Raw genomic sequence first — 25,107 nt, 5'->3', positions numbered from 1 at the left:
TTACTTGAGTAGTAAGGATCCTTTGTACGTTCTAGGATACAAGCCTTTGTCCAGAAATGTGTTTTGCAAATATTTCCTCCCCGGTTGGTGGCTTGCCTCTTCCTTTACAGTGCCTCTTTGAAGATAAGTGCTTAAAATTTTTTTATGAAGTCTATTGTATTAATGATTTCTCTTACGCTTCCTGTTTTTTGTACTCTATCCAAGAAATCTTTGCCTAGAAGACGTTTCATAGCATTAGCTCCTACATTTCCTTCTCCCATCCACTGCAAGTTAATTTTTTTTTATGGTTCAAGGTGAAGTTCAGTGTTCTTTCCCCCCCCCCCCCCCGGATAATCAATTGTTCTAGCACCGTTTGTTGAAAGCTTATCCTTTCCTATTGAATTACCTTGGCACCTGACGATACAAGTCTGGGTCTATTTCTAGATTCTCTATTCTGTTTGATTGAACCATATACCAATCTTTGTGCCCGTAAGTGTGTTGGTAACTAGAGCTTTACAGCAAGTCTCAAAATCAGGTATTGTGAGTCCTCTATGCTTTTTTCCTTCCAAACTGGACCTTCTATCTTATTATACAAATCCAGAGTTGGAGGGGAAATAAAAAAAAATCCATTAACATTAAAAGCAAAACAGAAATATTCATCACCTCCCTCCCCTAAACCTACTAGAACAAAACAGTTAAGAGCTTGGTGTAGACCAGGGTTTGGCAACCTTTTTCTGTCAAAGGCGAGACAGTCAATATTCCATGCTTTGTGGGGCAGACAGCTTCCGTCACAACTACTCAACTTCACTGTTGTCATACAAAGTCAGTTTCAGATGAGATACATCCGTGAATGAGGACAGTTGTGTCCCAATCAAATGTTACTTACATAGAGGCAGCAGCTGGGCTCACTGGCTGTAGTTTCTCCATCTACAGCGTGTACCCTTCAAAACTATTCTCCATGCATAGCCACACACACATAAGTACTTTTGTTCCTGCTACACAGATATTTCTGCGTATGGACATCTTTCCTCACCCACCCACACCTTTGTTAAAGAGTAGCTGTGTGGGATCCCACTACACAGACGCATCACAACTTACAACCAACACCTGCTGATGTACACTTAGGTTACTTCCCTTTTCGTTGTCGTTGTTGCTGTGACCAACAATGCGACCACCCCACCCAGGGAGACCACGTGGACCGTGAGAGCCACGAGAGCGGAGCCAGGCTTGCTCTCTCCACCATCCTGTAGTTGGTGCTCAACGCATGTTGAGTAAGTTAGTGACCTGTGGGCACTGGTGTCATTTCTTAGGACAGACTTCCAGATACTGGTCACATCCTTGGTCCTCTGCTCTCCCAGGCCCGAACATTCGGGCTGTCTTGAACTCTCTCTTCTTCTCTGTCCACAGGGGGCCACCACGTGTGGTCGGTTTCTGCAGCGTGGGGTTTCTCCACCTCATCCATGTCCACGTTAGGAGGAGAAACTGCCTTGGGGGTCTTTCTGTCTTCAGCCTCTCATCCTCCAATCCTTCGGCAACGCTCCCATCAGTCTGTGTCACTGTGTGATCCTTGTAAAATTCTTTGCACCAAGGACCCTCGATGGCTCGCATGGCCCTCGTCGCCCACACTTGCAGACTCTGCAGCGTCCCCCGCCTTGGCTTCCCAGCACCAACCTTCAGGAGGTATGGGGAAAGAAGTCCAGGGCTGGGGAGAAACACTATTTGCCTTGGGCCTACCCCCCTCCTGATTTGAATTAATTAATAACACAAATAATACTAACCACCACCATCCATATTTGCTTTGGACTCGAAAACAGAGTAACAATAATAATCTCATCCTAACAATGATCACGGAGGTTCCTGCCCGACTGGCAGTATCTTCTGTGTGGTATGTATATTCACTCTTATAATCCTTCCACCATCGGTCGCGAGCTGAATGATGTCCCTCCCAAAGATAGGTCCACTTGGAGTCTCAGACTGTGATCTATTTAGAGTAAGGGTCTCTGCAGATGAAATTAAGGGAAAGCTCTTAAGATGAGGTCATCCCAAATTAGGGTGGACTCTCCAGCCAGTGAAGCGGAAGAAAAGGAGAAGATGCAAAACAGACGAGGGAGAAGGCCATGTGCAAGGGACACAGGGACTGAAGTCGCGCAGCCCAAGCCAAGGACTGCCTAGAATTGCAGAAGAGAGGCAAGGACGGATTCCCCTCTGAGCCTGCACAAAGAGCCAACCCTGCCAGTGCTTTGACCTGGGGCTTCTGGGCTCCAGAGCAGCAAGAGAAGAGGTTTCTGTTGTTTGAAGCAGTCCAGTTTGTGGGAGTTTGTTACGGCAGACCTAGGCAACAAATACACCATCCTATGAAGCCGACGATTTTAAAAAAGAGGAAATGGGAAGCAGGGGAGCTGAAGTAACATGCCCATGTGGTCCAAAGCCTCGGTTACTATTCACAACTACTGGTATAGTTTGCTAGCTGAAAAACCGACTGAGCCATCCCGACGCCCCAACAAACCCGTGATGATTGACAGCTACAGTACAGGACTTCTCAGAGGCTTTACCAGGCAAATATTCACTGTGATGCTTTACGAGAGGACGTGGCTATTTCACCAACCGCAGTGCTACCTGAGATGGACAGGACCCCCATCATATTCCAAAAAAGCACATTCCCAACATTCTGGAAGTTGTCTTTTTACAAATCAGATAGGGGCATCCCCGGCCCTACTGTCGGGAGGAAGCTCTGTGGCTGCAGCTGTCCACTGATGAGGTGGACGCTGAGAAGCAGATGCCTCGGCCCCCTTCCGTCTCCATGCAGAGCAGCCCCCACCTGGGAGGCGGGGCCTGGTTAGGGTTCAGCAGCAGGGTCCCTGACGGAAGCAGGCCGAGCACCGGGAGCCTGACCGTGCAGCAGCTGCTGAGCGAGATGCGAGACTGCACCCGGAGGGCTGCATGACACCCTGGCCCCCTGACACCTGACAAGACGAGTCGTCAGGAGCTGATCCTATTCAAATGTGCGTGAAGCCCAAGGCTGCCCTGGGTCTGCGAGTTCGCCAGCCTCCTGCATAATCGGGTCACTCGTGCGACGCCTGCCCGGGAAACCTGATTACCCAGGATCTGCTGAGTGGGCACCCCTGGAGCTTCTGAACGCAAAAACTTTCTGAATTATTTAGGGGAAATGGCTGAAGAGAGAAGCATTACAAGAGGGGCTCCCAAGAAGGAGCTTTACTGACACAAATGAATTTCCCCCTTCTGGAGATTTCAGAAAGTCTCAGCAATACGACTGGGGCCCCAGACGGAAGGGCTATCTGTTTTGCACACCCTGGCGTCTAGGGCTCCCGTCCCAGTGCTCCCAGTGCCGGCAGGACAAGGTGTCCTCAAAGAGAAGCACAACACACAGCTGATCCCAATGAGCACCCCGCACACCAGCCCCTGGCTGGCCCCTCGTGGCCTCACACCCTCCACACCACTGCCACCCTTGTCCCGGCTGCGGTATAAAGTCCAAGTCTTCACCATGGTCTCCTTTTCCGCCTCTCCCTGGCTTCTTGTGCTGCAGACTCACTAGCTTTCTTTCTGTGGTTTCAGAACATGCCAAGCACACACCTGCCCCAGGGCCTTTGCCCTTGCTGTGTTCTCTGCTCTATAGGCTGCTCCCCGGGCAACTGCATCACTCACACTCTCTCCCACCCAAGTCCCTGCTCCTAGGTCAGTGTTAGCGAGAGGACTTTCCGAGCCACCGCCAGGCCTCTCCATCCATCCCCTCCCCTGACCTTATCTTTCTGCACGGCACTTGCCACCACCTGTCATGTCCACTGTATTTGTATGTAATTATCCCAAAGTGGTCAAGATGGCGCCCGGACCCAGTCAGGCCAGGCCAAGCCTATGGAGACCCTCAGACTTGACCTGACTCAGCCGCCGCTCACCACCCCGCCTGAACCTTCTACTTCCCAAGGGCCAAGTCCCAGCTCCTCATTGTGACACTCGGCTCTTCCCTCTTGGTTCCTCCCTCCCCGTCTTCTCTCACTGCTTCCACCCCGACCTGCCCTCCCAGGCCCTGGCTGGCCTGGCCTGGAACAGGGTGCTCAGTGCTCCGGATCCACCCACAACCCTCCTGCCTGGTGCCCACCGCCTGCCGAAGTGCGCCCCGCAGCCTCCTGGTTTCACAGGGGAGAACGGAAGAGGTTCATGCAGGGACCGTGACGGCCGTTCCCGGACTCAGGCCTGGGGGTGAGCACGTGGCTCCTAGGACCAGGTGAGCCTCTGGCGGAGGAATGTGGCCAGCACCCGCGTGTGGCTCACAGACAGGACGCGGGAGGAACAAACACGCTGACCTTTTCTCTTCCACTCCCCTCCCTCCTGCTGGTGCTTCCCACTGGTCACCACAGGACGCCAAGGGGAGGAAGGGCCAGCTGATGCAGCCCGGGAAGGGGACAGTGGTGCCGGGAGGAGAGGCAGGGAGAGGGGCTGGAAGGGACCACCCCCTCCCCCATCACAGCCTGGCAAATTCGACCATCCTCCCGGCATGCGCTCAAATGCCACCGCTTTCACGAAGGCTCCTGCTGTCGCCGCTATTGGACGGACATGCCATCCTTCCCTCTGCTAGACCCCTAATGACACCTTGCTGTAGGCCGCGCCGACGTCATGCTGCAGGCGAGGGGGCCCGGTGCTGAGCAGCACGGAACGGCCGCGCCTGCGACCCCCTCGGGGAAGCACCTGTCTTCAGAGCTGGCCCGCACGCCTGCTGCCTGCTGACGCGGGAAGAAACGGAGCCCCCCAGATGAGCGAAGCAAGGGCTGTTTCTTCAGAGCTTGCCACAGCAAGGGAGTCAGCCGCTCTCCGCTGCATTCCTGCAGAGCCTCCGAGGCAGGCCGAGGGGCTTCGGGAAAGCTTCAGAGCGGGCTGAGGGAAGGCCTCAGGGGTGCCCCGAGTGGGGGCTGCTGGCACGCACGAGAAGCAGGACAGCCCCTGTGACTGGTTATGTATCTGGCTTTCTCTGCTTGGCCCCAAGCTGGAAGCAGGGACACACATTAGGGGAGCTGTCAGTTTATTAACCGGGTCTTGGATGCTTTGGGCCCAGGGCTGCAAGGGCCATCGCTGGGCTTCCTGGCTGGTCACTGTAGTGGCTGGATGGGCGTCCTGGGCTGGTTGCTGGAGGCTGGGGGTCACAGTTCTGCTTTCACAGGTGGTCTGGCCATTGTCTGTTTATTCAGTCTTTCACCGACGAGCCTACCCACATCGCTGAGTCTGGCCCAAATCCCACTGCTGCTTGAGTCTCTGCGACACCTTGGGCCAGTCTCAGGCTCGGTCTCCTCGTTTGTAAAGTAGGGGCAGTAAACACCCCCCTGCAGCATCCCTGGGGGGCTGAGCGCCGACACAGGTGAAGTCCAGACGTGGGCAGTGCATTCCGCCCAGACAGTCGCTGATAATACCACGCACCTGTCTGTGCACAGAGGGACGGAAGGTGGAGCATGAATGCGGATGGCGGGACCCAACTAAAAAGGGGGTGGTTAGTCTACGTTTGGGAGTCTGACTGACTGGCTGAAAGTTCTGGTTTTGCCACAGACCGGGAGTGACTTCGGGCTATTTACTGCAGCTTTGTAAGCGTCCTCTGTAAAACTGGGCTTAAAAACCCATACCCAGCACAGAGTTGATGTGAACGTTAAAGGCTATTGTGTGAAATGTGAGCCAAGTGAACTGATGGTGAGCTCGCTTCTGTGGCTTCCTAGCATCGGCGCAGTCTGGTCCCCTCACGTGGTTAAAAAGGCCTCGTGAATGCAGGCTAGCGGAGAAGAGGGACACTGCCCAGGGGAGGCAGGAAGGACAGTGGGATTTTAGGGACACAGAGGCTGTGGCCTTCCAAGGATGGAAGGGAACGGACACTCCCTGGTGGGCTAGTGATTAGAATTCCACGCTGTCTCCAAGGACGGAAGGGAAGAGCTGAGGAGGAAAGTCTGGCCAGCAGTACATTCATTTATCTGCTTAGTGGCCCAGACTGCGGGGCAGGCCGTGTGCTCAGTGCTGGGGATTCTAGAACCAAAACAGCAGAGACCCAACTGGGAGGAGCTCCCCGCACAGAGAGGCCCTGGGACCCACTTCTCTCCAGCTCCCCATGACCTCTACGGCCTATGGCCCATTCTCTCCAGCACGGAAGCTTCCAGGAAAGGTCTTGGCTATTGTAAAGGAAAAGCATCCCCTACCCACCCTTTCTTGTTTAAAAAAACAAAAAAACATCCTGTGGGGGCTGCAGCACGTTTATGGGCCCCTACTCCAAGCATACCTCGTGTCCCAATTTAACTGTGGACTGAAAAAGTTTAATTTAAAGGGCAGACCGGCAAATGGCTGAATCCAAAGAAAATCACGAAAACCCCACTGAACCATTACCATGGCAACTCATGTTTCTAAAATTAACTGGAAGAAGGGGGAGGGGAAATCCACGCTGCTAGACTGCCCCGCATCAGATGGACCCGGCAGGAGCCGGGCTGGCCTGAGCCTGAGGGAAATCAGGGGACCCATCTGCCAGGAGGGAGCTAGGACTCTAGGGCCATCCAGGGCCAGGAGACAAGCACCAGAAGATTAGATGCAAAATGAGAGAGAGGGGGGAGGAAAAAGACACGAGAAAGTTGTAAAACTGAAGACAGAAGGAAGCAGATATCTTCCTGGGAATTTTCAGTTGTTCCTATCCTAACAGACCAAAGGGGTTTTGGCCCTCCCAGACCCTCACTTATGCCGCCTGCTGGGCAAAGGGGGCAGGGAAGCATCCTTGAAAGGCCCTGCGTTTTCAGCAGGCGCTACTGAACCAGCCAGCTGTTGCCGGTGGCCCCTAATTTACAAGCTGCTCCCAGCAAGGAGGGCGTCGTGGCTTGGAGGCAACAGCCTGTGGTCCCGGAGCTCTCTGAAGCCTGCTAAGGACTGCAGCACACCCTGAGAGCTTGATCTCAGCCTCTGATGAGGGAGGGTGCCAATGATAACCTGGGGAGCGAGCTGGGGAAGGGCCTCTGCTAAGGAACAGGCACAGGGCAGTTACAGAACCAGCTGGAGAATAAGGAACTTAATTGGCTGCTTAAGGTGGAAAAGGGCATTTTTTATTAGGAACTTAGATTGCTACCAAAACGCAGTGATGAGGGTAATTGGAGCGAGGGCCCTGGGTGGCCTTTTTAGAGCTCTGTTCAATTGTGTCATGGATTTAAAAATGTCAACAGAGGAGGGCCATGGAAGGAAGGGGGAGGGGCGGACAGTAATCTAGTTCTTTGGTGCCTCTTCTACGTTAGAAAGACCACGGAAAGCAAAAGCCAGCAGGGGAGGGGTGTGGGCCTTGGTGATGAGCTCAAGGACTGGGATCCGTGTTCTAATCTTTCCACCCACCAAAGGGGAGACCTCCGAGCCCTCTCTCTCCTGTGCGCTGAGGGGCTCTGGGCAAACCAGGCTCCCCCCCCACTGACAACAGAGGCCGTTCCTGCTCGCGCGTGCTTGCTTCCAACGGATGCCCTGGCCGCCTGCAATATGCTGAATCAGGAGGGCTGCACAGAATTCCTCTTTCTACTGTTTACTCCAGCTGCAAAATTAAACGCTTAGCACGCAGTCTTTGAACTCAATGGCCCGTTGGTTTCTGGGCCGGTACTCAGGCTGGGCGAGCAACAAGACAGCGGTCTGTGGAGCCTGCAACGTCAGTGGCCCCAGCCCCAGCGGCATCCTGCTAACTCAAGCAGGATGCAGGGGCGGGGCGGGGCAGGGGGGGTGGTTGAGGCTTTGATGAGTTTGTGAATCCTGCGTAATCCTTACACAAACAGCATTGCAGGGAGAAGCTCACCTTAAAAACCAGGGAGAGGGAGAACCTACCTCAGGCATACCATCGGCGGCAAATCAAATCTCATCAGTGGGAGCTGAGAAAACAAACAGCATCCAGTATCCGTTCCGATCCCGCAGGGGCATCCCGGCCACCCCAAAGCCGGACGTCCCAGCTGGGTCCTGCCTTCCCTATTCCATTCATGACCTTCCCTATTCATTCGTGTCCAAGGGGCAGGTCCTGCCAACTCTGCTCCCAGATTCTGCGACAAGTTACCATGATCTGTTGCGTGGATTCCCACATGAACTTCCCAGCTGGCTTCCCACTCTCCAGTCTTGCTCCTCTCCATGTGCCACGCGGCATGCAGAAAGCTTTTTAGGAAGTAAATAAGAGGGCGGCGTTGTCCCCGAAATCCAACTTCCTAACTGCGGCCTCCAGAGGCCTCTCTGACCTGGCCCTTGAGTCTTCGACAGTCTGACTTGAGCCATTTGCCTTGTAGCACTCCATGCTCTAGCCCTGGGGTCAGGGAAGCCTGGCCTGCTGCCTGTTTCTAGAAAGAAAGTTTTCCTGGAATACAGCCATGGCCATTTTATACGTATAGTCTCCATCTGCTTTTACGCTACCGTGGCTGAGCTGTGTGGTTCGGACCACAGGCTCTAGGCACACAGAGCCCCAAACACCGACGGTCTGGTCCACACGGGTGTAATTTCGATCCCCTGAGCAGACTGACATGTAATGAGCTATGAGCTGAGAGGTCCACCAACCGCTTTCATCCAGAGCAGTCTCTTTGGGAAGTCACTCTAATATCCAAAACGCAGCAGTCGTGATAAGCTGAAGAACCGCACAGAAAGGAGACAGAGAAACTGGGAGGTCAAGGGAGACATCAAGCACACCCCTTCCCGCCCTGCCTCTCTTGGCTCTAGCTTTTGGTTGCATCTAGAAGAAGGTGACAGAGATTTCCCAGAGGACGTGAAAGACTTGGCGTCAATCCAGGATACGAAATACCCGAATGGTTAAACATCTGCTTGCCCTCTGCGGCCACCACCTCCCTGTGTGGCCGCCCATCCCGTCTGACGCAGCAGTCCCGTCCTCTGAGAGGTGCTGGGAGGTCTCCCATCTCCGCTTCCTGAAAGGAAGGCCTGGTGGAGCTTTTCATGTTCTCCAAGACAAGGTGCTGGAGGATCCCTTCGAACACCACAGGGCCTCCTGGGCATGGGGTCAATGAACCTGCCTGTTTGAGAAGAGACGAGCAACAACAGGGTTGGAGGCAGTGGAGAAGTCAGTTACCTTCTTGATTCTTTAAAGAGGAGACAATCACCCCATATCCCCAGGGCCGTTTTCAAATCCATGTATCCCTGTCAAAAGCTTTCCAGACACCGCAGACAGGCCAGAGAGCTCAGACAAGCATTTTTTCAACACTAATGGGGCTGTGTTAAAACCAGCGAGTGAAGAAATCAAAGCCTCCTGTCACTGACAGAGGACCCAAGCTGGCCTCCTCAGGGAGAGAAATGAGGGGATGTGATGTGATCCGTCCCATGCCGGGCCAACAGCAGAGCAGGGTGCGTCTTCACTAACCATTTACTGGGCACCCACTGGGGGATGGCCAGGGTGCAAGGAGATCCCGGGTCACAGTCATGGGGCTGGAGTTACTGGAGAATGGACAGGAGCCCAGGGAACCTCAGAGCTCTCACGGCTGCTTAGAATTTTTTAAAATTTATTATTTGAATAGAGAATCAATTCCTGGTTCAAAACTCAAAAGGTACGTACGGATCTGCAGAGAAAAGTAAAGCTGCCTCCCCTATCTGTCCCCAGCCACCAGAGTCCCCTCCCCAGAGGCAGCCACTGGCACCATTTTCTTTTCGTGTGGGCTTCTAAAACTAGTCCAGGCGTCTATCAGCAACTACCTATTATTTTCAGTACACATTTTAAGTATTTATGATTTTTACTTAAAATTTTTTTTCACCTAATGAACCACATCAATACACTAATTTTTAAAAAACCAAGTACCGTTTTGCCTATTTAATAAATACCTATACAGCACTTCCTATGGGCTAGGCTCTCCTTTTCTTTAAAAACACTTTTTATTTTGAGGTAGGTTTGGATTTACAGGAGAGTTGCAAAAATAGTACAGAGAGTTCCCATAGACCCCACATCCAGCTCTCCCCAATGTTAACACCTTACCTAACCACAGAACGGTCAAAACGAAGAGGGGGTGTTGGAATGGTAATGATATTCACAAAATTCCAGCATTTTTTCAGGCTTTTCCAGTTCTCCACTCATGTCCTCTTTCTGTCCTACCACCCAATCCACAGCACCTGCTTCTAAGCTGTGGCAGCTTCTCGGGTCTTCCCTGACCACGACCCTTCAGAGGAGACTGAGCAGTGATTCTGTAGGCTGTCCCTCCACATTGGCTTCCCAAACGTCGCTTCATGAGCAGAGGTGCTGTGCCTTCTCTGTGTGTCCTACCAGAGGTTGGAGGCTGTGTCCCCACCGCTGACAACCACGGCCACCTGGTTCCGTGAAGGTGGCCTCTGCCCGGTCTCTTCACTGTCAAGTGATTTTTCCTTTTGGAGTGAATACTGTCTTGGAGGAGATCTTCGCGACTATGGGACTATTCTGCTTCTGCTCAGACTTCAGACTCTCCCCCACGCATGTTAGTATTCTTCAGGGGTCCTGCCCGCAGCAGTTATGACTCCGCTGTTCCAATGGGGCTTCTCCAGTTCCCTCACGCCTTCTCCATTCATTACCTGGAATTCAGCAGCATGGAAGGAAGCGTTGCCCCTTCCTCCTGTTTATTTATTTGGTTACTTATTGACATCAGATAGACTCGTGACTATTTACTTCACTCTCCAAGCTATCATCCGATACTATTATTAATTAATTGTTACGTAGGTTGTTGCAACTTTTGGCCACAGGGTGCTTTTCTAGGCTGGCTCAGCTCCTGTAACCTTTCAACACACCCCCAGGATTCTGTTTCTTTGTCTATTTCAGGGACTACTTGTTTACTTTCTGGCAGAAAATACTTCAGACTCAGACCTGGAATCGACTCTTTTTTTTTCTTTTTAAGATTTTTATTTATTTATTTGAGAGAGAGAGAGAGACAGTGCACGAGAGCCAGCGTGAGCAGGGGGAAGAGGGAGAGGGAGAAGCAGACTCCCAGAGGAGCAGGGAGCCTGACGTGGGACTCGATCCCAGGACCCTGAGATCAAGACCTGAGCTTAAGGCAGGCGCTTAACCAACTAAGCTACCCAGGCAGCTACCCCGACTCTAACTCTTTTCACAAGTAGCTGCATGGTGTGCTCCTTGTAGAGATGTGCCCCTGGTTATTTAACCAGAACCCATGATGGGCACCTAGGGTCTACTTCCAATCTCTTCCTATCATCATCTTTTACAACAAAAAGATCCTTGTGGATGGGTCATTTTGCAGTTCAGCAATTGTTAAAGTCAAACCCGAAGTCTTTACAAAGCCTCCCGAGCCCCTCTCTGACCTCAGGTCCTGTCACTCCTTCCCTTCCCACCCAGTGTGGTGGGCAACCCCGAAGATGGCCCCTCTGATTCTCTGCTCCTGGGATTCAAGCTCCTATGCAATCCCATTCCTGCGAGTCGGGCCGGATTTATTTTCTCTCTTCTAATGAACAGAATATGGGAGAAATTACAAGCTGTCACTTCCAATATCAGGTGATAGAAAGCCTGTGGCTTCTGTTTTGTCTTAGGTCCTTGTTCTCTCTCCCTCCCTCGCCTGCTCTGAGAGCCACGATGAGAGTTGTGCTAGAGAAGGCCACTTGGCGAGGACCAGAGGGAGGCCTCCACCTGCCAGCCAGCCAGCGAGGAGCGGAGCCCATCATCCCAGCAGCCCACCAGGAACTGAACCTTGTCAACAGCTATGCGAGTGAGCTTGGGTGCTGACCCTCCCTGCGCGGACCCTTCAGATGACACCACAGTCCCGGCCAATAGCATCGCTGTGAGCTCTAAAGACAACAGAGCAAGAGCTACTCATGTACAAAGGGTTAAGTCAACTCACGTCTCAGGAACCGCTGAAGGTGGAGAGCAGTCTCACTAGTCACAGGGCTCTACGGGTAACTCACTAGTCACAGGGCTCTACGGGTAAATCGTTCTAGATGCCCTTCCTTCTTAGGACTGCCCCTCTCTTGGCCCACTGTGTCCTTCCCAACATGACCTCCAGGCCACATCCTCACCGGCCTCCAAGACTCAGATGGCCCCTGAGCTACTTTCTCCCTGACTTCTCCCCCATCCCCCAGCCCTCTCAACTAGAAATAGCTTGTCTCTGCTACAACCTCCCACTGCCCCTCACCTGATCCCCCGCAGGGCACTTCTTACTCCCTCCCTTGCTACAGAGTTATGGACACAGCTAGTTTCCTACAAAGAAAACCCTAAATTTCTTGAGTGTCGGATTCCCATTTCAGTCATGTTTATAATGCATTCCTCTTGCTTCGAAGCACTAAGTTCAGGCTTACGCACCTACTGGGTGCTTCATAATATCTGTAGAGCCAGTAAGTAATAATAAGCCTTAAATTATGGGTTAGAATCCACTTACAGTCACAACGCTTACCACACACCATATTAGCCATTATAAGCATTATTATCACCGATCGGTATTTCATAAATGAATGTTCTCTTTTCTCACAAGGATTTAGTTCTCTGGGCTCCCCATGGTTTTCCTCCCCCATTTTAGAACTTCCAAGTTTAGAGGAAATAAGAGCTAATTCCTGGCCAAAAGTTGAGGACCTCGGGCTTAATTCTGCCGTTTTTATGTATCAACCGTCCCTTCTGGTGATGCCTTCACCCAGAGCAACAAGGAGACCCTGGTGTCAATAGCAACCTCAAATCTTGGCTGGAGGCTCAGGGCAGAAGCTTCCAGGCAGAAGCCAACCAAATTCCTGTCAATTAATATTCTACTCCTCATTTCTGAGAGTTCGCTGGCCACACTATCGCCCCAGCAAAGCCTTCTTGCAATAGTGTCTATGTCCAATTGTACTAATTGAACACACACATAAGGGAGATAAAGGAAGACTCGGCTAATTGTATTTTTTTGTTGGTTCTAGAGGAGGAAAACTCATAATCAGTCATGATTACAGATGCCCCTGTGGTCTCAACAGTACAGACCGAGGCTGGCACTCTTCTGAAGCATCTTGTCGGATGGCAGATAAACAAGCTCTTAACTCTTTCTCGCTCCATACAAGACTTCTGAGGGAGTAAGAGGAGATGTTGCAGATTTTCCTCCTTCCTTTGGTTTAGAAGCTCCTTTAACCCCGAGTCTAAGCTAAAGATGCTGTCATTTGTGGCATTTCCCCCATCATTGGTTCTCTTTGTGGATAAAAGATGAACACCTTGGGGGACGGGGGGGGGGGGTAAAAGAAAATAACAGGGCCAGCCCTGAGAAGCCCGTGACTGTCTCGACCGTCTCGACAGAGAGGTGCTGAAGGAGAAGGCCCTGGGCTTTCACTCTCTTCAGAGACGGGCTGCGGGCTTCCTTCAGCCTTTCACACTGATGGGATCAACTGTGTGTGGGGGGTGTAGTCCTGCTGATGGTAGGACTCTCAGGAACGTCCCAGCCTGTGGAGACCAAGAAGGGACCACGGTTTTGTCACCTTAACTTATCTGAACTCACAGAATAAGAATAAGGCAAATGCAGATTGGATGGATCAACTGAACATTGATCTTGAGCCCCGGGCAGAGCTTGGAATATATAAATCTGAGTTCCAGAGAATTCTGGCCTTCTATTAATGAAGGGGACAAAGGAGCTGGGAACCTGGGGGAAGGGGGCTGGGGGTGCACAGGGGCAGGTGGTCTGAGCCTGGGGCTGGTAGCTCTCTGCAGACTTTTGCAAAGTATGTGTGACCTAATACCCCGAACAGGATGCTGGTAGGAGGCAGGAATGTCTAAGGGTGGAGCGCTATTTTGGGAAAACTTTGTGAACGTAAGAACCCAAGGAAAACTGAAATCAGTAACAAAGAACTCTGATGACAACAAGAAAATCCCAAAACACCCGGAGAAGAGAGCAAGACCCATGAGCGCAGCCCCACTGCACACCCTGGGAGAGACAAGGGAGCGGGAGGTGGAGGACGGGGCCTGGGCCAGCGTGGCCGCTGGCTGACTCACTCTCCAACTTTGGGCAAACTGCTTACTCTCTCTGTGCCTCAGTTTCTCGCCTCCTGATGCTGCCCCTGACATGGCATAAAGACTTGGCTCGGACCTGATCCACCTGGACACCGTATATACGACGGACAGATATCCAGGCTGTTGTGCCCAGAGCCTTCTGCTCTCCCTCCGACCCGCACACTGTGACCTGCTTCAGTCTCACGTCAGCGAGTCTGCCCATAAATACATTCAGCCCCAAACTGCTTTAATTACAGAATGAGGAAATTGCTCCACTTGGCGAAAGCTTCTTCCCAGTTCGACTAATGGCAGTCTGGTAGGAGTGTGTGTGATGGGATTTTTTTTTCACTAAAACCATCGGGCTTAATGAGAATTGGAAGAAGGCCATGGAATCAGCATTCACTGGGGCCCAACCCAGCCCTTCCGGTGAGCTGTCACTGCCTGAAGAAATCACACACCATTCCAGATAGTCACTACTGACCTCCAAGTGACTGAGTGCTTCAAAAACCAAAAGTAGTCACTGACTAAGACAGCTTGACCTAACAGAGAGGGGAAAAGGCTGAGAGGTCTTTCTGTGGTTGTGTTATCTGAAAATGGGAACCTCAGAAAAAGTGCCCTGTGTTAAATAAATACAAGACCCTGTAATGACTGCAGTGAGACACACTCTAGATTTCTCTTATCCTTTGCTCTGGAGAGTCTAGAAAGTTCTTGACGAGCACCCAACTATCACCTCCTTTGTAGCCAGGGAAATCTTTGAGACTGCCAACCCTTAAGACTTGGGTTCTTGCCACCAGCAGGCAAGACTGAAGAAGACGGCCTTTGTAGGGCCATGTGTTCCCACCTGGTGAGCGGCTGCCCCTGGACATTAAAAAGGGGTTGGGAAGATGATGCTCTGTTGTCCAGGACGGACTCTAGCCTCTAGCGGCTGCCAGACCTGCGTTTGAATCCTGGCTCTACCAATGACTAGCTCTGCAATCTTAGCAAGTCACGGGAACTCCTAAGTCTCAGTTTTCCTCATCTGTAGAATGGGCATAACAGCAGCCATCTCCTGGGGTAGTTTGAGAAGATCAGACTTGGTCGTTATAAAGTACGTAGCACAGTGGCTGGCAAACAGTCTGAGAGCTCAGCAGACGTTTGCTGCTGCCCCTGGCAGTACCCCCAAATCTACCACCTCTGTGATATTCTTCTTCATGGCTTCTTGAATGGGGCCTTGCTTTACTGGTTGACATACCCCTGGAATGTCCATCTTTAGCACAAGGGCAACCCCAGAAAAAGAAGCAAGCTGAATAAATTCCACTTGCAGCCACAAGTGAGGGGTACAAGGATTTCTTTCTTTTTTCCAGCTTGGACAAACATGAGAGTGAATGAGTGGCAAGTGACCCTGGGCAAGTTCCTTAAGTCTCAGATCTCCACCCTGGGCAAGTTCCTTAAGTCTCAGATCTCCACCCTGGGCAAGTTCCTTTTCTCAGATCTCCGTGGCCGGGTAAGAGAGAATAATGCACGTCAAGGGCTTAGCATTTGAATGGCCTGCTGTAACCGCTCGACCCAGGAGACACTGTTCTTAATCATATGCTTGTTACAACCCAACTCCTATACCCTGCGCTATAGAAAAGGAGGCCCCAGGAATGCCCAACGAAGGGTCTTTGACACAGGCCACATTTATTTATTTATTTATAATATTTTTTAAATTATATTATGTTAGTCACCATACAGTACATCCCCGGTTTTTGATGTAAAGTTCGATGATTCATTAGTTGCGTATAACACCCAGTGCACCATGCAATACGTGCCCTCCTTACTACAGGCCACATTTAAACAAAGTGGCCTATGTACCAGGGTTGGGCTATGCTTACTTGCCAAAAAATGATCATCTAAGGTATGGTTAGGGCCACACCCTGGACAACAGTGCCCAAGAAAGCGAGAAGTCTACAGAACGAAGAGGACAGTTGAGAAAAAAAGCACCTGTGATTTTCTCCTTTATGTTTCTGGGGGCTGTTAGTTTGGGGAGGCTTTGCTAATAGTTTGGGAGACTGAAACACAATGCAGGCTCCCTGAGCTAAGCCAGCTAAAAGTTTAATTAAATACAATTGCTTGCTGTGCGTTCTTTTCCCAAACGGCCTCATCCATATTCATCATGGTAATTACAGTAGTGAAAAAATTCACGACTAATTATTCCATGCTCCCCATCTTTCACATGCCTAGAATTTTTGCATAATTACTGTTGAAATTAATTACAAGTTAGTTAATTTTATACTTTGTTCTTTCAAAACTTAATTGAAAATTAATTTAAAAGATACAAAAAAACCCACTCCAAAACCAAAACACAATCTAACAACCACCCAACAAAACCCCCATCACCAGCCACGATGGCAAGCCTGGTTACTCAGACTTATGACGTGCATTAAAAATGTGACGTGATTCCTTCTAACTCAGACACAGGGTTGTGGGTGTCAAGCTACAATTGTGGCCGGTCCCTGGAGTCAGACCTCTACCTTTCTACCATCCGGCAACAGAGACAAGATTTGTGATGGGTGGAGAGGCCTGCCAATGGTCTGGCTGTCTTCTGGCCAGGGGCTTAGCGTTTTATGTTGTAAGAATAATTGCATCTCCAGCCTCGAAGAAGTCCGAGCGAGGCTCCCATTTTTACCCCACCCAGCTTCCACCCTCAACTGTCTCCACCGATTAACTCTCTCAGGACCCACTGCCACGTGGCACCCAGGGCACTTCCGTTTCATGCTGAACGAAATGAAACATTTCTTTCTCCCCATTCTGTCACCGCACTGGGCGATCACTGGCTCCTGCACTGGGTCACTCCCGCTGATCCCGTTCCTGGGCTCTGTTCCGTGTGGGACCTGCCAGGAAACACTTATTGGGTGCCCACCCTGTCCTGCACTTGGGTCTAAGGCAGACGTGTGAGTTTCAGGTCATTTCAGCACTTGACATAGTGCCTGATATGTCACAGGTAACCAACCAACCAATCAACCCATAGTGATTTCTTGACGGACTCACTGAATAAAGAACACTGCCAGGACGCATAAATGCGTAAAGAAAGAACTCCTTGCAAGCCCACGATCCAGCATCCCCAGCCCCACTTTTATAGAGGAGGAAAGGTCCGTTCACATAGACGAAGTGTATCTCTTGAGTTCACACAGCCAGTGAGTGGCCAGGCTGCCACTCTCTTTCTGCCATGCTGGGTTACCCCTCCATGCTCCTCTCGATGCCCTACCATCCCGACCGTTCAGATTTTCTCTTCTACCAGCCACTCTCTTAGTAACATGCTTTTCTTACCCCCAAGTCCTGAAGCCTGTTGGTGATGACCTGAATATTTGTGTCCCCTCCCCAAATTCCCATGTGGAAGCCCTAACCCACACGTGATGCTATTGAGGCAGGGCCTTTGGGAGGCAATCGGGGTTGGATGAGGTCACGAGGGTGGGACCCTTCTCCTAGGATCAGCACCTGTTAAGAAGGAGACATCAGGGAGCTCTCTCTCTCTCTCTCTCCCAGCAGTGCCAGGACACAGCAAGAAGGCTGCAGAAGAGGCACCCAGAGAACCAAACTGGCCTGTACTTTGATCTTGGACTTTCCAGCCTCTCCAACCACGAGAAAGAAATTTCTGTTGTCCAGAGCACCCGGTCCATGGGATTTAGTTACGGCAGCTGAACAGAACAAGATACCGTGCCACAGTTTTACTGAAGGACCTTGGTTACTCACCTTATACATTTTGGACTGACTCAAGGAGGAGCTGTGAGAGTATGAAGGAAAAGAGAAGTGAAAGCCAAATCAGGGCAAGTCTTTGTGGCACAAAGGAAGCCGGACGGGGTACCGCTGAAAGGCCGAGGCAGGCATATGCATGCTAAGCGGGTGCCGTCGCCCCACCTGGAATGGGACAGAAGGCACATATGTGCGAACAGGGTCCTCAGCCAGAGAGCTGACGTGTCTTCGATTGTGCCACAGAGGACAAGAATGAATCAACCTGTCACCGAGTAGATGGGGAGGAAAAAGAGGTGGAAAGTCAATTCACAGAGCACAAGGCCATTGATGGGTTTTGTTTTTGAGTCCATGAAAGTATCTCCTTTGAAAGTGACTCATAGTGACCTGAGCCTTCAGCAATTTCAAGACAAACAATTCATCCTCCAAGAGACTAATAAGGTTTGGGGGTCTCTTATGACCCTAGGAGCAAATTCCTCAACAGGAATTCTTTAGAATTCGGGATCCCAACACAGAAGAGGTACTTAAAGAAATAAGATGATGGGCATGCATATGAATTCTTCCTCCACGTGTTAAGCAGAGGCTCCTGGTCCAGAAAAGCCTTTTAAATGCTGGCTGCAAACCCAAGTTATGTTTTCAGAGGGAGCCATAAAGTTTCTGGGTACCATTTGCACATGAGAATATGCTCCAGGGAACCTGGAGGCTCTCTGCCAGGCTCTCTGCAGGGCCCAGGGAGCGGGCGTGTGACAAGAGCTGCAGGGGGATGTCAGGAAGGGCTGGCTCTGACACAACCATCCGGCCTTGTGGGAAGGCAGGGGAGGGCCGGGGCAGGGAGGTAAGCAGGTAGGTCACCAGCTGGAGGGTCCAGAGTGGCTCTCAGTAATCAGGAAGTCAGTCCCAATGGCTGACCCACAAAGGTGTCTGTGGTATGCTGCTTGGTGGAAGAAAGCACTTTAGGGAAAAACACACAGTTTTTAAGAACAGGATGCCATTTTTGGGGATGAGGACACGTGCATGCGTGCGTGTATTTTTATTCATTCATAAAAAAGATACGGAAGGCTACATACTAATATGTTAACAGTAGTTATCATGGGATGGAGGAATTATCAGTGGTTTTTTGTATTTTCCTGTATTTTCTGAGTTAGTTTGTAATGAATTAATGCTTCGCTTTCCTTCGCTCTCAGGGCAATCATCCCCTCCTCAGGGAAGCCTGAGATGACCTTCCTGATGAGGACAAGTCTCCTCGTTTGTGTTCCCCTGGAAGGAGTTACCCGCCCCTCCCCAGCATGGCACATTCTACCGTCAACAGTTTTACTCCGATCTTGCACATAGGGCCTGCCTCCCCAGGAAACTCTGTCCGTATAGACAGGGACCATGTGGCTTCTGTTTTGTTCTTGCGGACAGTTTTGTTCCCAGCATCTAGTAATAGTAATGATAATTAATACTACTATTAGTACTCCTCCTCCTCCTACTCTCAACAACAGTAGCAGTAAAGGTGGCGGACAGTTCGACAGTACTGACGGTGGGCCAGGCACTAGTCCGAGGACTTTAGAATGAGGAAAGGGTGGTTTGCTTGGTGGCCCCATTTTACCCAAGGGGAAACCACAGCACTGGAAGGCCATGTGGCCGGCACAACCTCACTCAGCGATTTGGGGCTGGAGCTGGGATCTGCACCCAGGCCGTTGGCTCCTGCGTCCGGGCTCCTAACAACTTCACTGCACTGACCTTTTCTCCAGCGCACGGGGGTCCCCGACAAAAAGCTGTCACCGAAAGGTCGATCACACACTGCTTTCTGGAATTCTCAAAATGTTCTCTTTTTCTAGATGAACAGAGATTAAAAAAAAAAAAAAATCGCTCCCCTGGGAATGAACCATCAACACAAAAGAGGTCGTTTTGAACCACCAGAGTTTTCTGGAAAGAAATTTTCTTTTTCAGACATCCGTGCGTGCCTCTGAAGAAAAATGTTCCCCACGAGGTTCATTCGTTATGACAAGTCCCAGTTTTCACTTCCCCGAGTCCAGAAGGGATGAGGGGGCAGACTGGGCTCAATGCCTTTTTCTTTCCACATTCTACAGCTGGGCCTCTGGACTCAAATTCCCATCACTTGATAAAGTCAAAGGTTCTGGTTCCTCGTAAGTGGCTTATCAAAGGAAGAGACAATCCTTCATTTAAAACCTTCCCAGGCTCACAGTAAGAGAGCCCGACCCCAGAGGACGGGCGCTGCACTACCGCTAAGGTTAAGTCACGCCAAGGGCCTGGCGCGTTGCGTGAGGGATTTGGGTAAAACCATGTAGGCATGGGGAATTACCGATTCCTCCCCCCAAAAAGCAGGCAGAAGTGGTTATACTTGCATGGTCTTAGCAGAACATGACTGTCTGTGGAGCTAAAGGGCCCCCTGTGCATTGTTAGCTAGAAATATTTAACGGATTAGGACCGCGTGTACGGGCAGACAGACCTCATTTGAGTTTTTTACATGATGTGAAATCCCCAGGGTAAAACCCAACATGCTGGCATCATTCCAGGTGGAAGCAGGAGATAAAACTGGAAGAATCTGGGCTGCTCCGTTCATTGCAACCCAGGAAAGTGAGCGTCTCCTTTATAGCTTATTGTTTCAGGATTAGTGTACGTAATGTCAGCGCCACGCTGCATACCGATGAGATGGGCCTCACGTCAGGAAGCCTGGGAAGCGGTTAAACTGCCACCCACCTCAGAGCCTACGGGAGTCATCATACACTGACTTGTCCTACACACAGAAGGCAAGGCTCCACTCCCTCCTCTTCTGATCGTTTCAAAAGCGAGAGAAAAAAATATAGACTTCTTCCAACTCCCTTGTGTCTTAGAGTAAGATAAGAACACATTTTCTACCATTTCTACCATCCTTCGGCTCACGCCAATAATACGAAATAACTCCGTGAAGCCAGATGTATCCGATTTCTGCCAGGGCTTAGAAACAGACCCAGCTACCAGGCAGCTGTGAAACAGAGCAGCAAACTGTCGGGATTTAATGAGGCCAGCTTTTTGGATGGGGTATACGTCTTTTTTTTTTCTTTCCTTGGGGGGGGGAATGGATATTTTGGCAAAAGGCTACGGTGGACTAGGACTGTGGCGTAAGTACGTCCTTGATTCAGGGGATGTCTGACTGTAGCAGTGGCACAGTGACTTCCCTTTCTTTACTCAACGACCCTGACCTTGAGCAGGCATAGACCCGGAAGTGTCTGCATGTTATGCACAAATGGGGAATGAACAGTGGTGTTTCTCTGGCTCTCCTGTCCTTCCTGCCAAACCCACCAGGTGTCATTGCCTGGTCCAGCGTCCTGGGTGACTGAGCCCCAGAGGGACTTAGTGTGTATTTTTCCCTAGGAACAGTGACTGACATCTGGCCATAGAGAGGCATACGCAGGCACTCATTCGATGTATCCCAGGGACGGACGGTTTTCAGCCCCTTTGTCTGGCTTTCAGAATTATTAGCTGCTTTCTCCCTTTTAAAAAATGTTCAATTCATATTCAGCTGTTCTTCCCATACTCTGAACCTTAGCAGTGAAAAGCCACTTGAATGTTCCAAAGGGATTAGAGGCTGGGACTTCAGAGGCCAACAACAGTGGGTCAGCTGGAGCCACACAGACGCCAATCACAGCGGATTAGCTGGAGCCAGGCCAGTGTCACAAACAGCGGAGAGGTGGGACTACAGAGGTGGTCCTTACTGGGTGCTTCGGGTCCATGGGAAACAAGCTCTCAGGGACTAATGTGTTCACACAAACAACCATTTGTAATATGGTTCTTACCACCAAGCCAGCCCTGCAAGAAATACTAAGGGGGATGTTGTAACATGGTTCTTACAGGAAAATGCGAAACCTTCCTTACTGGTTCCACATCTCCCCATTCCCACCATCACTGACCTTCATCCTAAATACTACAGTGATGGTGAGGAGGGGGGTGGCGATGATGATGAAACCTTACCAAGGCTTTCCACATGCCAACATCTTTTTTTTTTAAATAATAATATTTTTTATTATATTATGTTAGTCACCATACAGTACATCCCTAGTTTTTGATGTAAAGTTCCATGATTCATTACTTGTGTATAACACCCAGTGCACCTTGCAATACGTGCCCTCCTTAGTACCCATCACCAGTCTATCCCAATCCCCCACCCTCCCCCGAAGCCCTCAGTTTGTTTCAACATCTTAATGAAATGTTCTCTATGGGTTCTGTACCTCACTTCCTCTTTATAATAATCCTATAACGTAAGTACGGTCAGTTATCACGCTCATTTTAAAGATGGTAAGACTGAGGTACAGAGAGTTTTAGAACTTGTCCAAGGCTGCCAGGAAGAGATGCAAGGCCATGTGGGTGGGCTGTCTCCAGAGCCCATTCTTAGGCCCTGCAGTGAACTGCTGCTCTGCCCAGCTGTCAGCTCTGAGTGGGCAGGGACACATCTATTATCGCTATGTTGTTGTAAACACAACAGTGCTTGGGACACAGCAGGTCTCGACAGGTATTATATTTGTTTTTGTTTTTTTTTTTAAAGATTTTATTTATTTATTCGACAGAGATAGAGAGAGCCAGCGAGAGAGGGAACACAAGCAGGGGGAGTGGGAGAGGAAGAAGCAGGCTCATAGCAGAGGAGCCTGATGTGGGGCTCGATCCCGGAACGCCGGGATCACGCCCTTAGCCGAAGGCAGACGCTTAACCGCTGTGCCACCCAGGCGCCCCTATATTTGTTGAGTAAATGAATCAATGAGTGGGTGAGTGGAGGATGACAGAACTTTAGAGGACTGGAGTCCCTGAATATTGGTCAGAATTTCAGACGGGATACAACGTTCTTCTTCACGTGTCCTCACTGCTTGGAGGAACAGCTGAGTCTCTAGACAACTGGATTTATTCTCGGGTTCTGGCAAAGGCCGTGGATCAGGGAGGGAACCGTGAACCCCTGCAGAACGGGGCTGTAGCTCATCACCGAGACTCCAAGTGCCTGGCAAAGACCTGCACACCCAGCAGGAGGCTTTCAAACAGGCAACTTCATGTGCAAAGCAGGGGGTAGACTTTTGGAGGACACAGCAGTCATTAGGGGGTTGACCAATGTTTCTAAATGTCTCTCCTTCCAGATACACAGTAGGATTAGACCTCCCTGTCCCCTTAAACATTAGACTTGCCCAGAGGACTCGCTTTGGTCAATGAAAGGTGAGAGGTCTAGCTCCCTGGGTGACTAGAATGACAAGGGCTTGCCCTACCCATCCATAATGGACGTGCAGGGTGAACAAGAAATCAACATCTACTGTTCTAAACGGCTGGGACCTGGGCCTACATGTTACTACAGCATTAGCTAGCAGACACTGACTGATACAGAGGGGTAAGTTACACGAACAGAATATTCGGGTCCCGCACCTGAGGAGCCGGTGTTGTATCAAAGCAACAAAACATGCACAAATGAAACAATGTAGGGAAGAAAATTCATCTGTTAGCAACTGAATGCCGGGTGTGATGCTACGGGATTTATGGGGCTGTTTCACGGCGGTCTTATGCACTGGAAGCCGGGAATAATGACACTGTGCCCAGCTCCCAGATGTGCGTGTTACAAGTGAGGACGCGAAGAGGTAAAATTACGTTCCCAGGGTCTCTCGGCTAGTCTGTAACACAACTAAGATCGGAAACCAAACCTGTCAGACTCCAAAGCGTCATGATCCTTCCCACGGCGCTCCGTGGGAAGTTTGCCCCAAACTGCAGGAGACCGGCGCTGGTTATAGCAGGAGTGCTGCCAAGCCAAGGAACCAAGAAGTGACTAGAGCAGGCTTTCTGATGGAAGTGAGTTCCCAATCAACTCCTGAAATAAGCAATGTTCTTTCTGTTCTTTTTTAAAAAGATTTTATATATTTATTTGTTAGAGAGAGAGCACAAGCAGGCGGAGCAGCAGGCAGAAGGAGACGCAGGCTCCCCACTGAGCAAGGAGCCCGACGCGGGACTCGATCCCAGGACCCCGGGATCATGACCTGAGCCGAAGGCAGATGCTTCACCGACTGAGCCACCCAGACGCCCCAATAAGTGACGTTCTTAAGAGGGAAGCCGGGGAGGGCGTGACAGCACGCAGCCCGCCGAGGTGGGAGACGCCAGCGCGCACGAGGAATGAGGTGACCATCTGCACAGAGAAGAGGCAAAGCGGAGAGCGGGGAAGGAGGCAGCTGTGTGAAGTTTTAAATAACAGGCTGGGGTGTTGTGATTTTATAACCACAGTGGGCTCTTCAGCGGGGGCGGGAAGTGATAAAACCAGTGTTTCTGGAAAATTGTTCCGGCAACCGTGTGGAGGATGAGCTCCCCCAGAGACAGGGAGAGAGACTGGCCAGGCAGGAGGCAGGCAGGCCTGAGTGAGGACAGAGGCCGAGGGTGAGGAAAGGAAGGAAGGACGAATGAACTTCATGACCTGAGCTCTTACCGGCTGCCGTGTATTAGGTTATGCAATTTGTCCACATCAGCTCATGGAATGTTCACAACGATCTCGGGAGATGCCCCCATCTCCCCCCATTTTACAACTACGGAAACTGAGGCTCAGAGAGATTCAGTGGCTTTCCCAGTATGACGCAGGTAATCGAATACTGAGTTAATAGTGTGTGATGGGTCCTGTTCTAAGAACACGTCTTACGTGCTCTTTCCTTCTACATTGTAGGTACTACCCTTATCCCCATTTTACAGAAGACAAAACAGAGGTTCAGGGACATGCAGGAACCTCGTCTGAGTCACACCCAGCCGAGAAGTGCAAGGTCAAGATTTGAATCCCATCTGGGGTGGGTTCCAAAGCTCCTGCTTCAGAGCACGGGGCTCGTGAGCGCGTTTGGCGTCTGCGGCCCTGGGGCTGGCTGGGCTGCCGGCCCATGAGTGTGCACAGGACCCGTCTCAGAAGAAGAGCCTCTGCTCTTCACCCCAAGAGGTGCTCAGGGATGAGTCAGGTAACATCCTGTGTCTGGAGTCTGTAAGGAATGTGGCGCAATCAGCGTACCTAATCCAGGCTCGCCTGGGAGGGTGGGGGAAGAGAGCGTGAATCCTTATCCCACTCTGCAGATGGACACCATGTGGTTTGGCTCTGAAAACCAGGGCAGAATTGTAAGTTACCACACAAAGGCGCCTTGTGCTGCTTTGTGTGTGACCCAAACCCACTGAGAGGGCACCCCGGCCACCTCGTCTGGCTTGCGGTAGACCGACACGCTCAGAATTGGATTTTTCAATAAACCACTCATCCTGCAGTTATTCTGCACAGAAAAAAGTCAGGTCATGGGCTTCCATCACCAAGGTAGACCTGGACTGGGAGATGAGGGGGGGTGCAGTGTGGTTCGCGTCCGGGCCATCTGTGGCGAGGCCGGGGACCCCACGAAGGAGCTTCTTCTTGGACAGCGCATTTCTAAGCACAGAGGCATGGTTACGGACCACTTGTTTCTCCCCGAGCATTGTTCAACTTCCGTTTCTGTTTTTATCAAAGGAACACGTGTATACGGTTTAGAGTCAGAGAGTTGTGTGGGCTGCGATAACGGATATCGCCTTCTTTG

The 25,107-nt window shown here is 50.8% G+C and overlaps 1 protein-coding gene across 3 annotated transcripts in view; it reads right to left on the bottom strand.

The window, feature by feature from the left end:
* LDLRAD3 (low density lipoprotein receptor class A domain containing 3) overlaps nt 1–25,107 on the bottom strand; it is a 223,572-nt gene that overhangs the window by 10,348 nt on the left and 188,117 nt on the right. The gene's annotated exons all lie outside the window — the stretch shown is intronic.

This window comes from Ursus americanus, chromosome 24, assembly GCF_024610735.1.
Source record: "Ursus americanus isolate L20-20 chromosome 24, mUrsAme1.1.p, whole genome shotgun sequence".
NCBI lineage: Eukaryota > Metazoa > Chordata > Mammalia > Carnivora > Ursidae > Ursus > Ursus americanus.
Note: the sequence above shows the minus strand (reverse complement) of the source record. Positions and strands in the feature narration are given on the sequence as shown.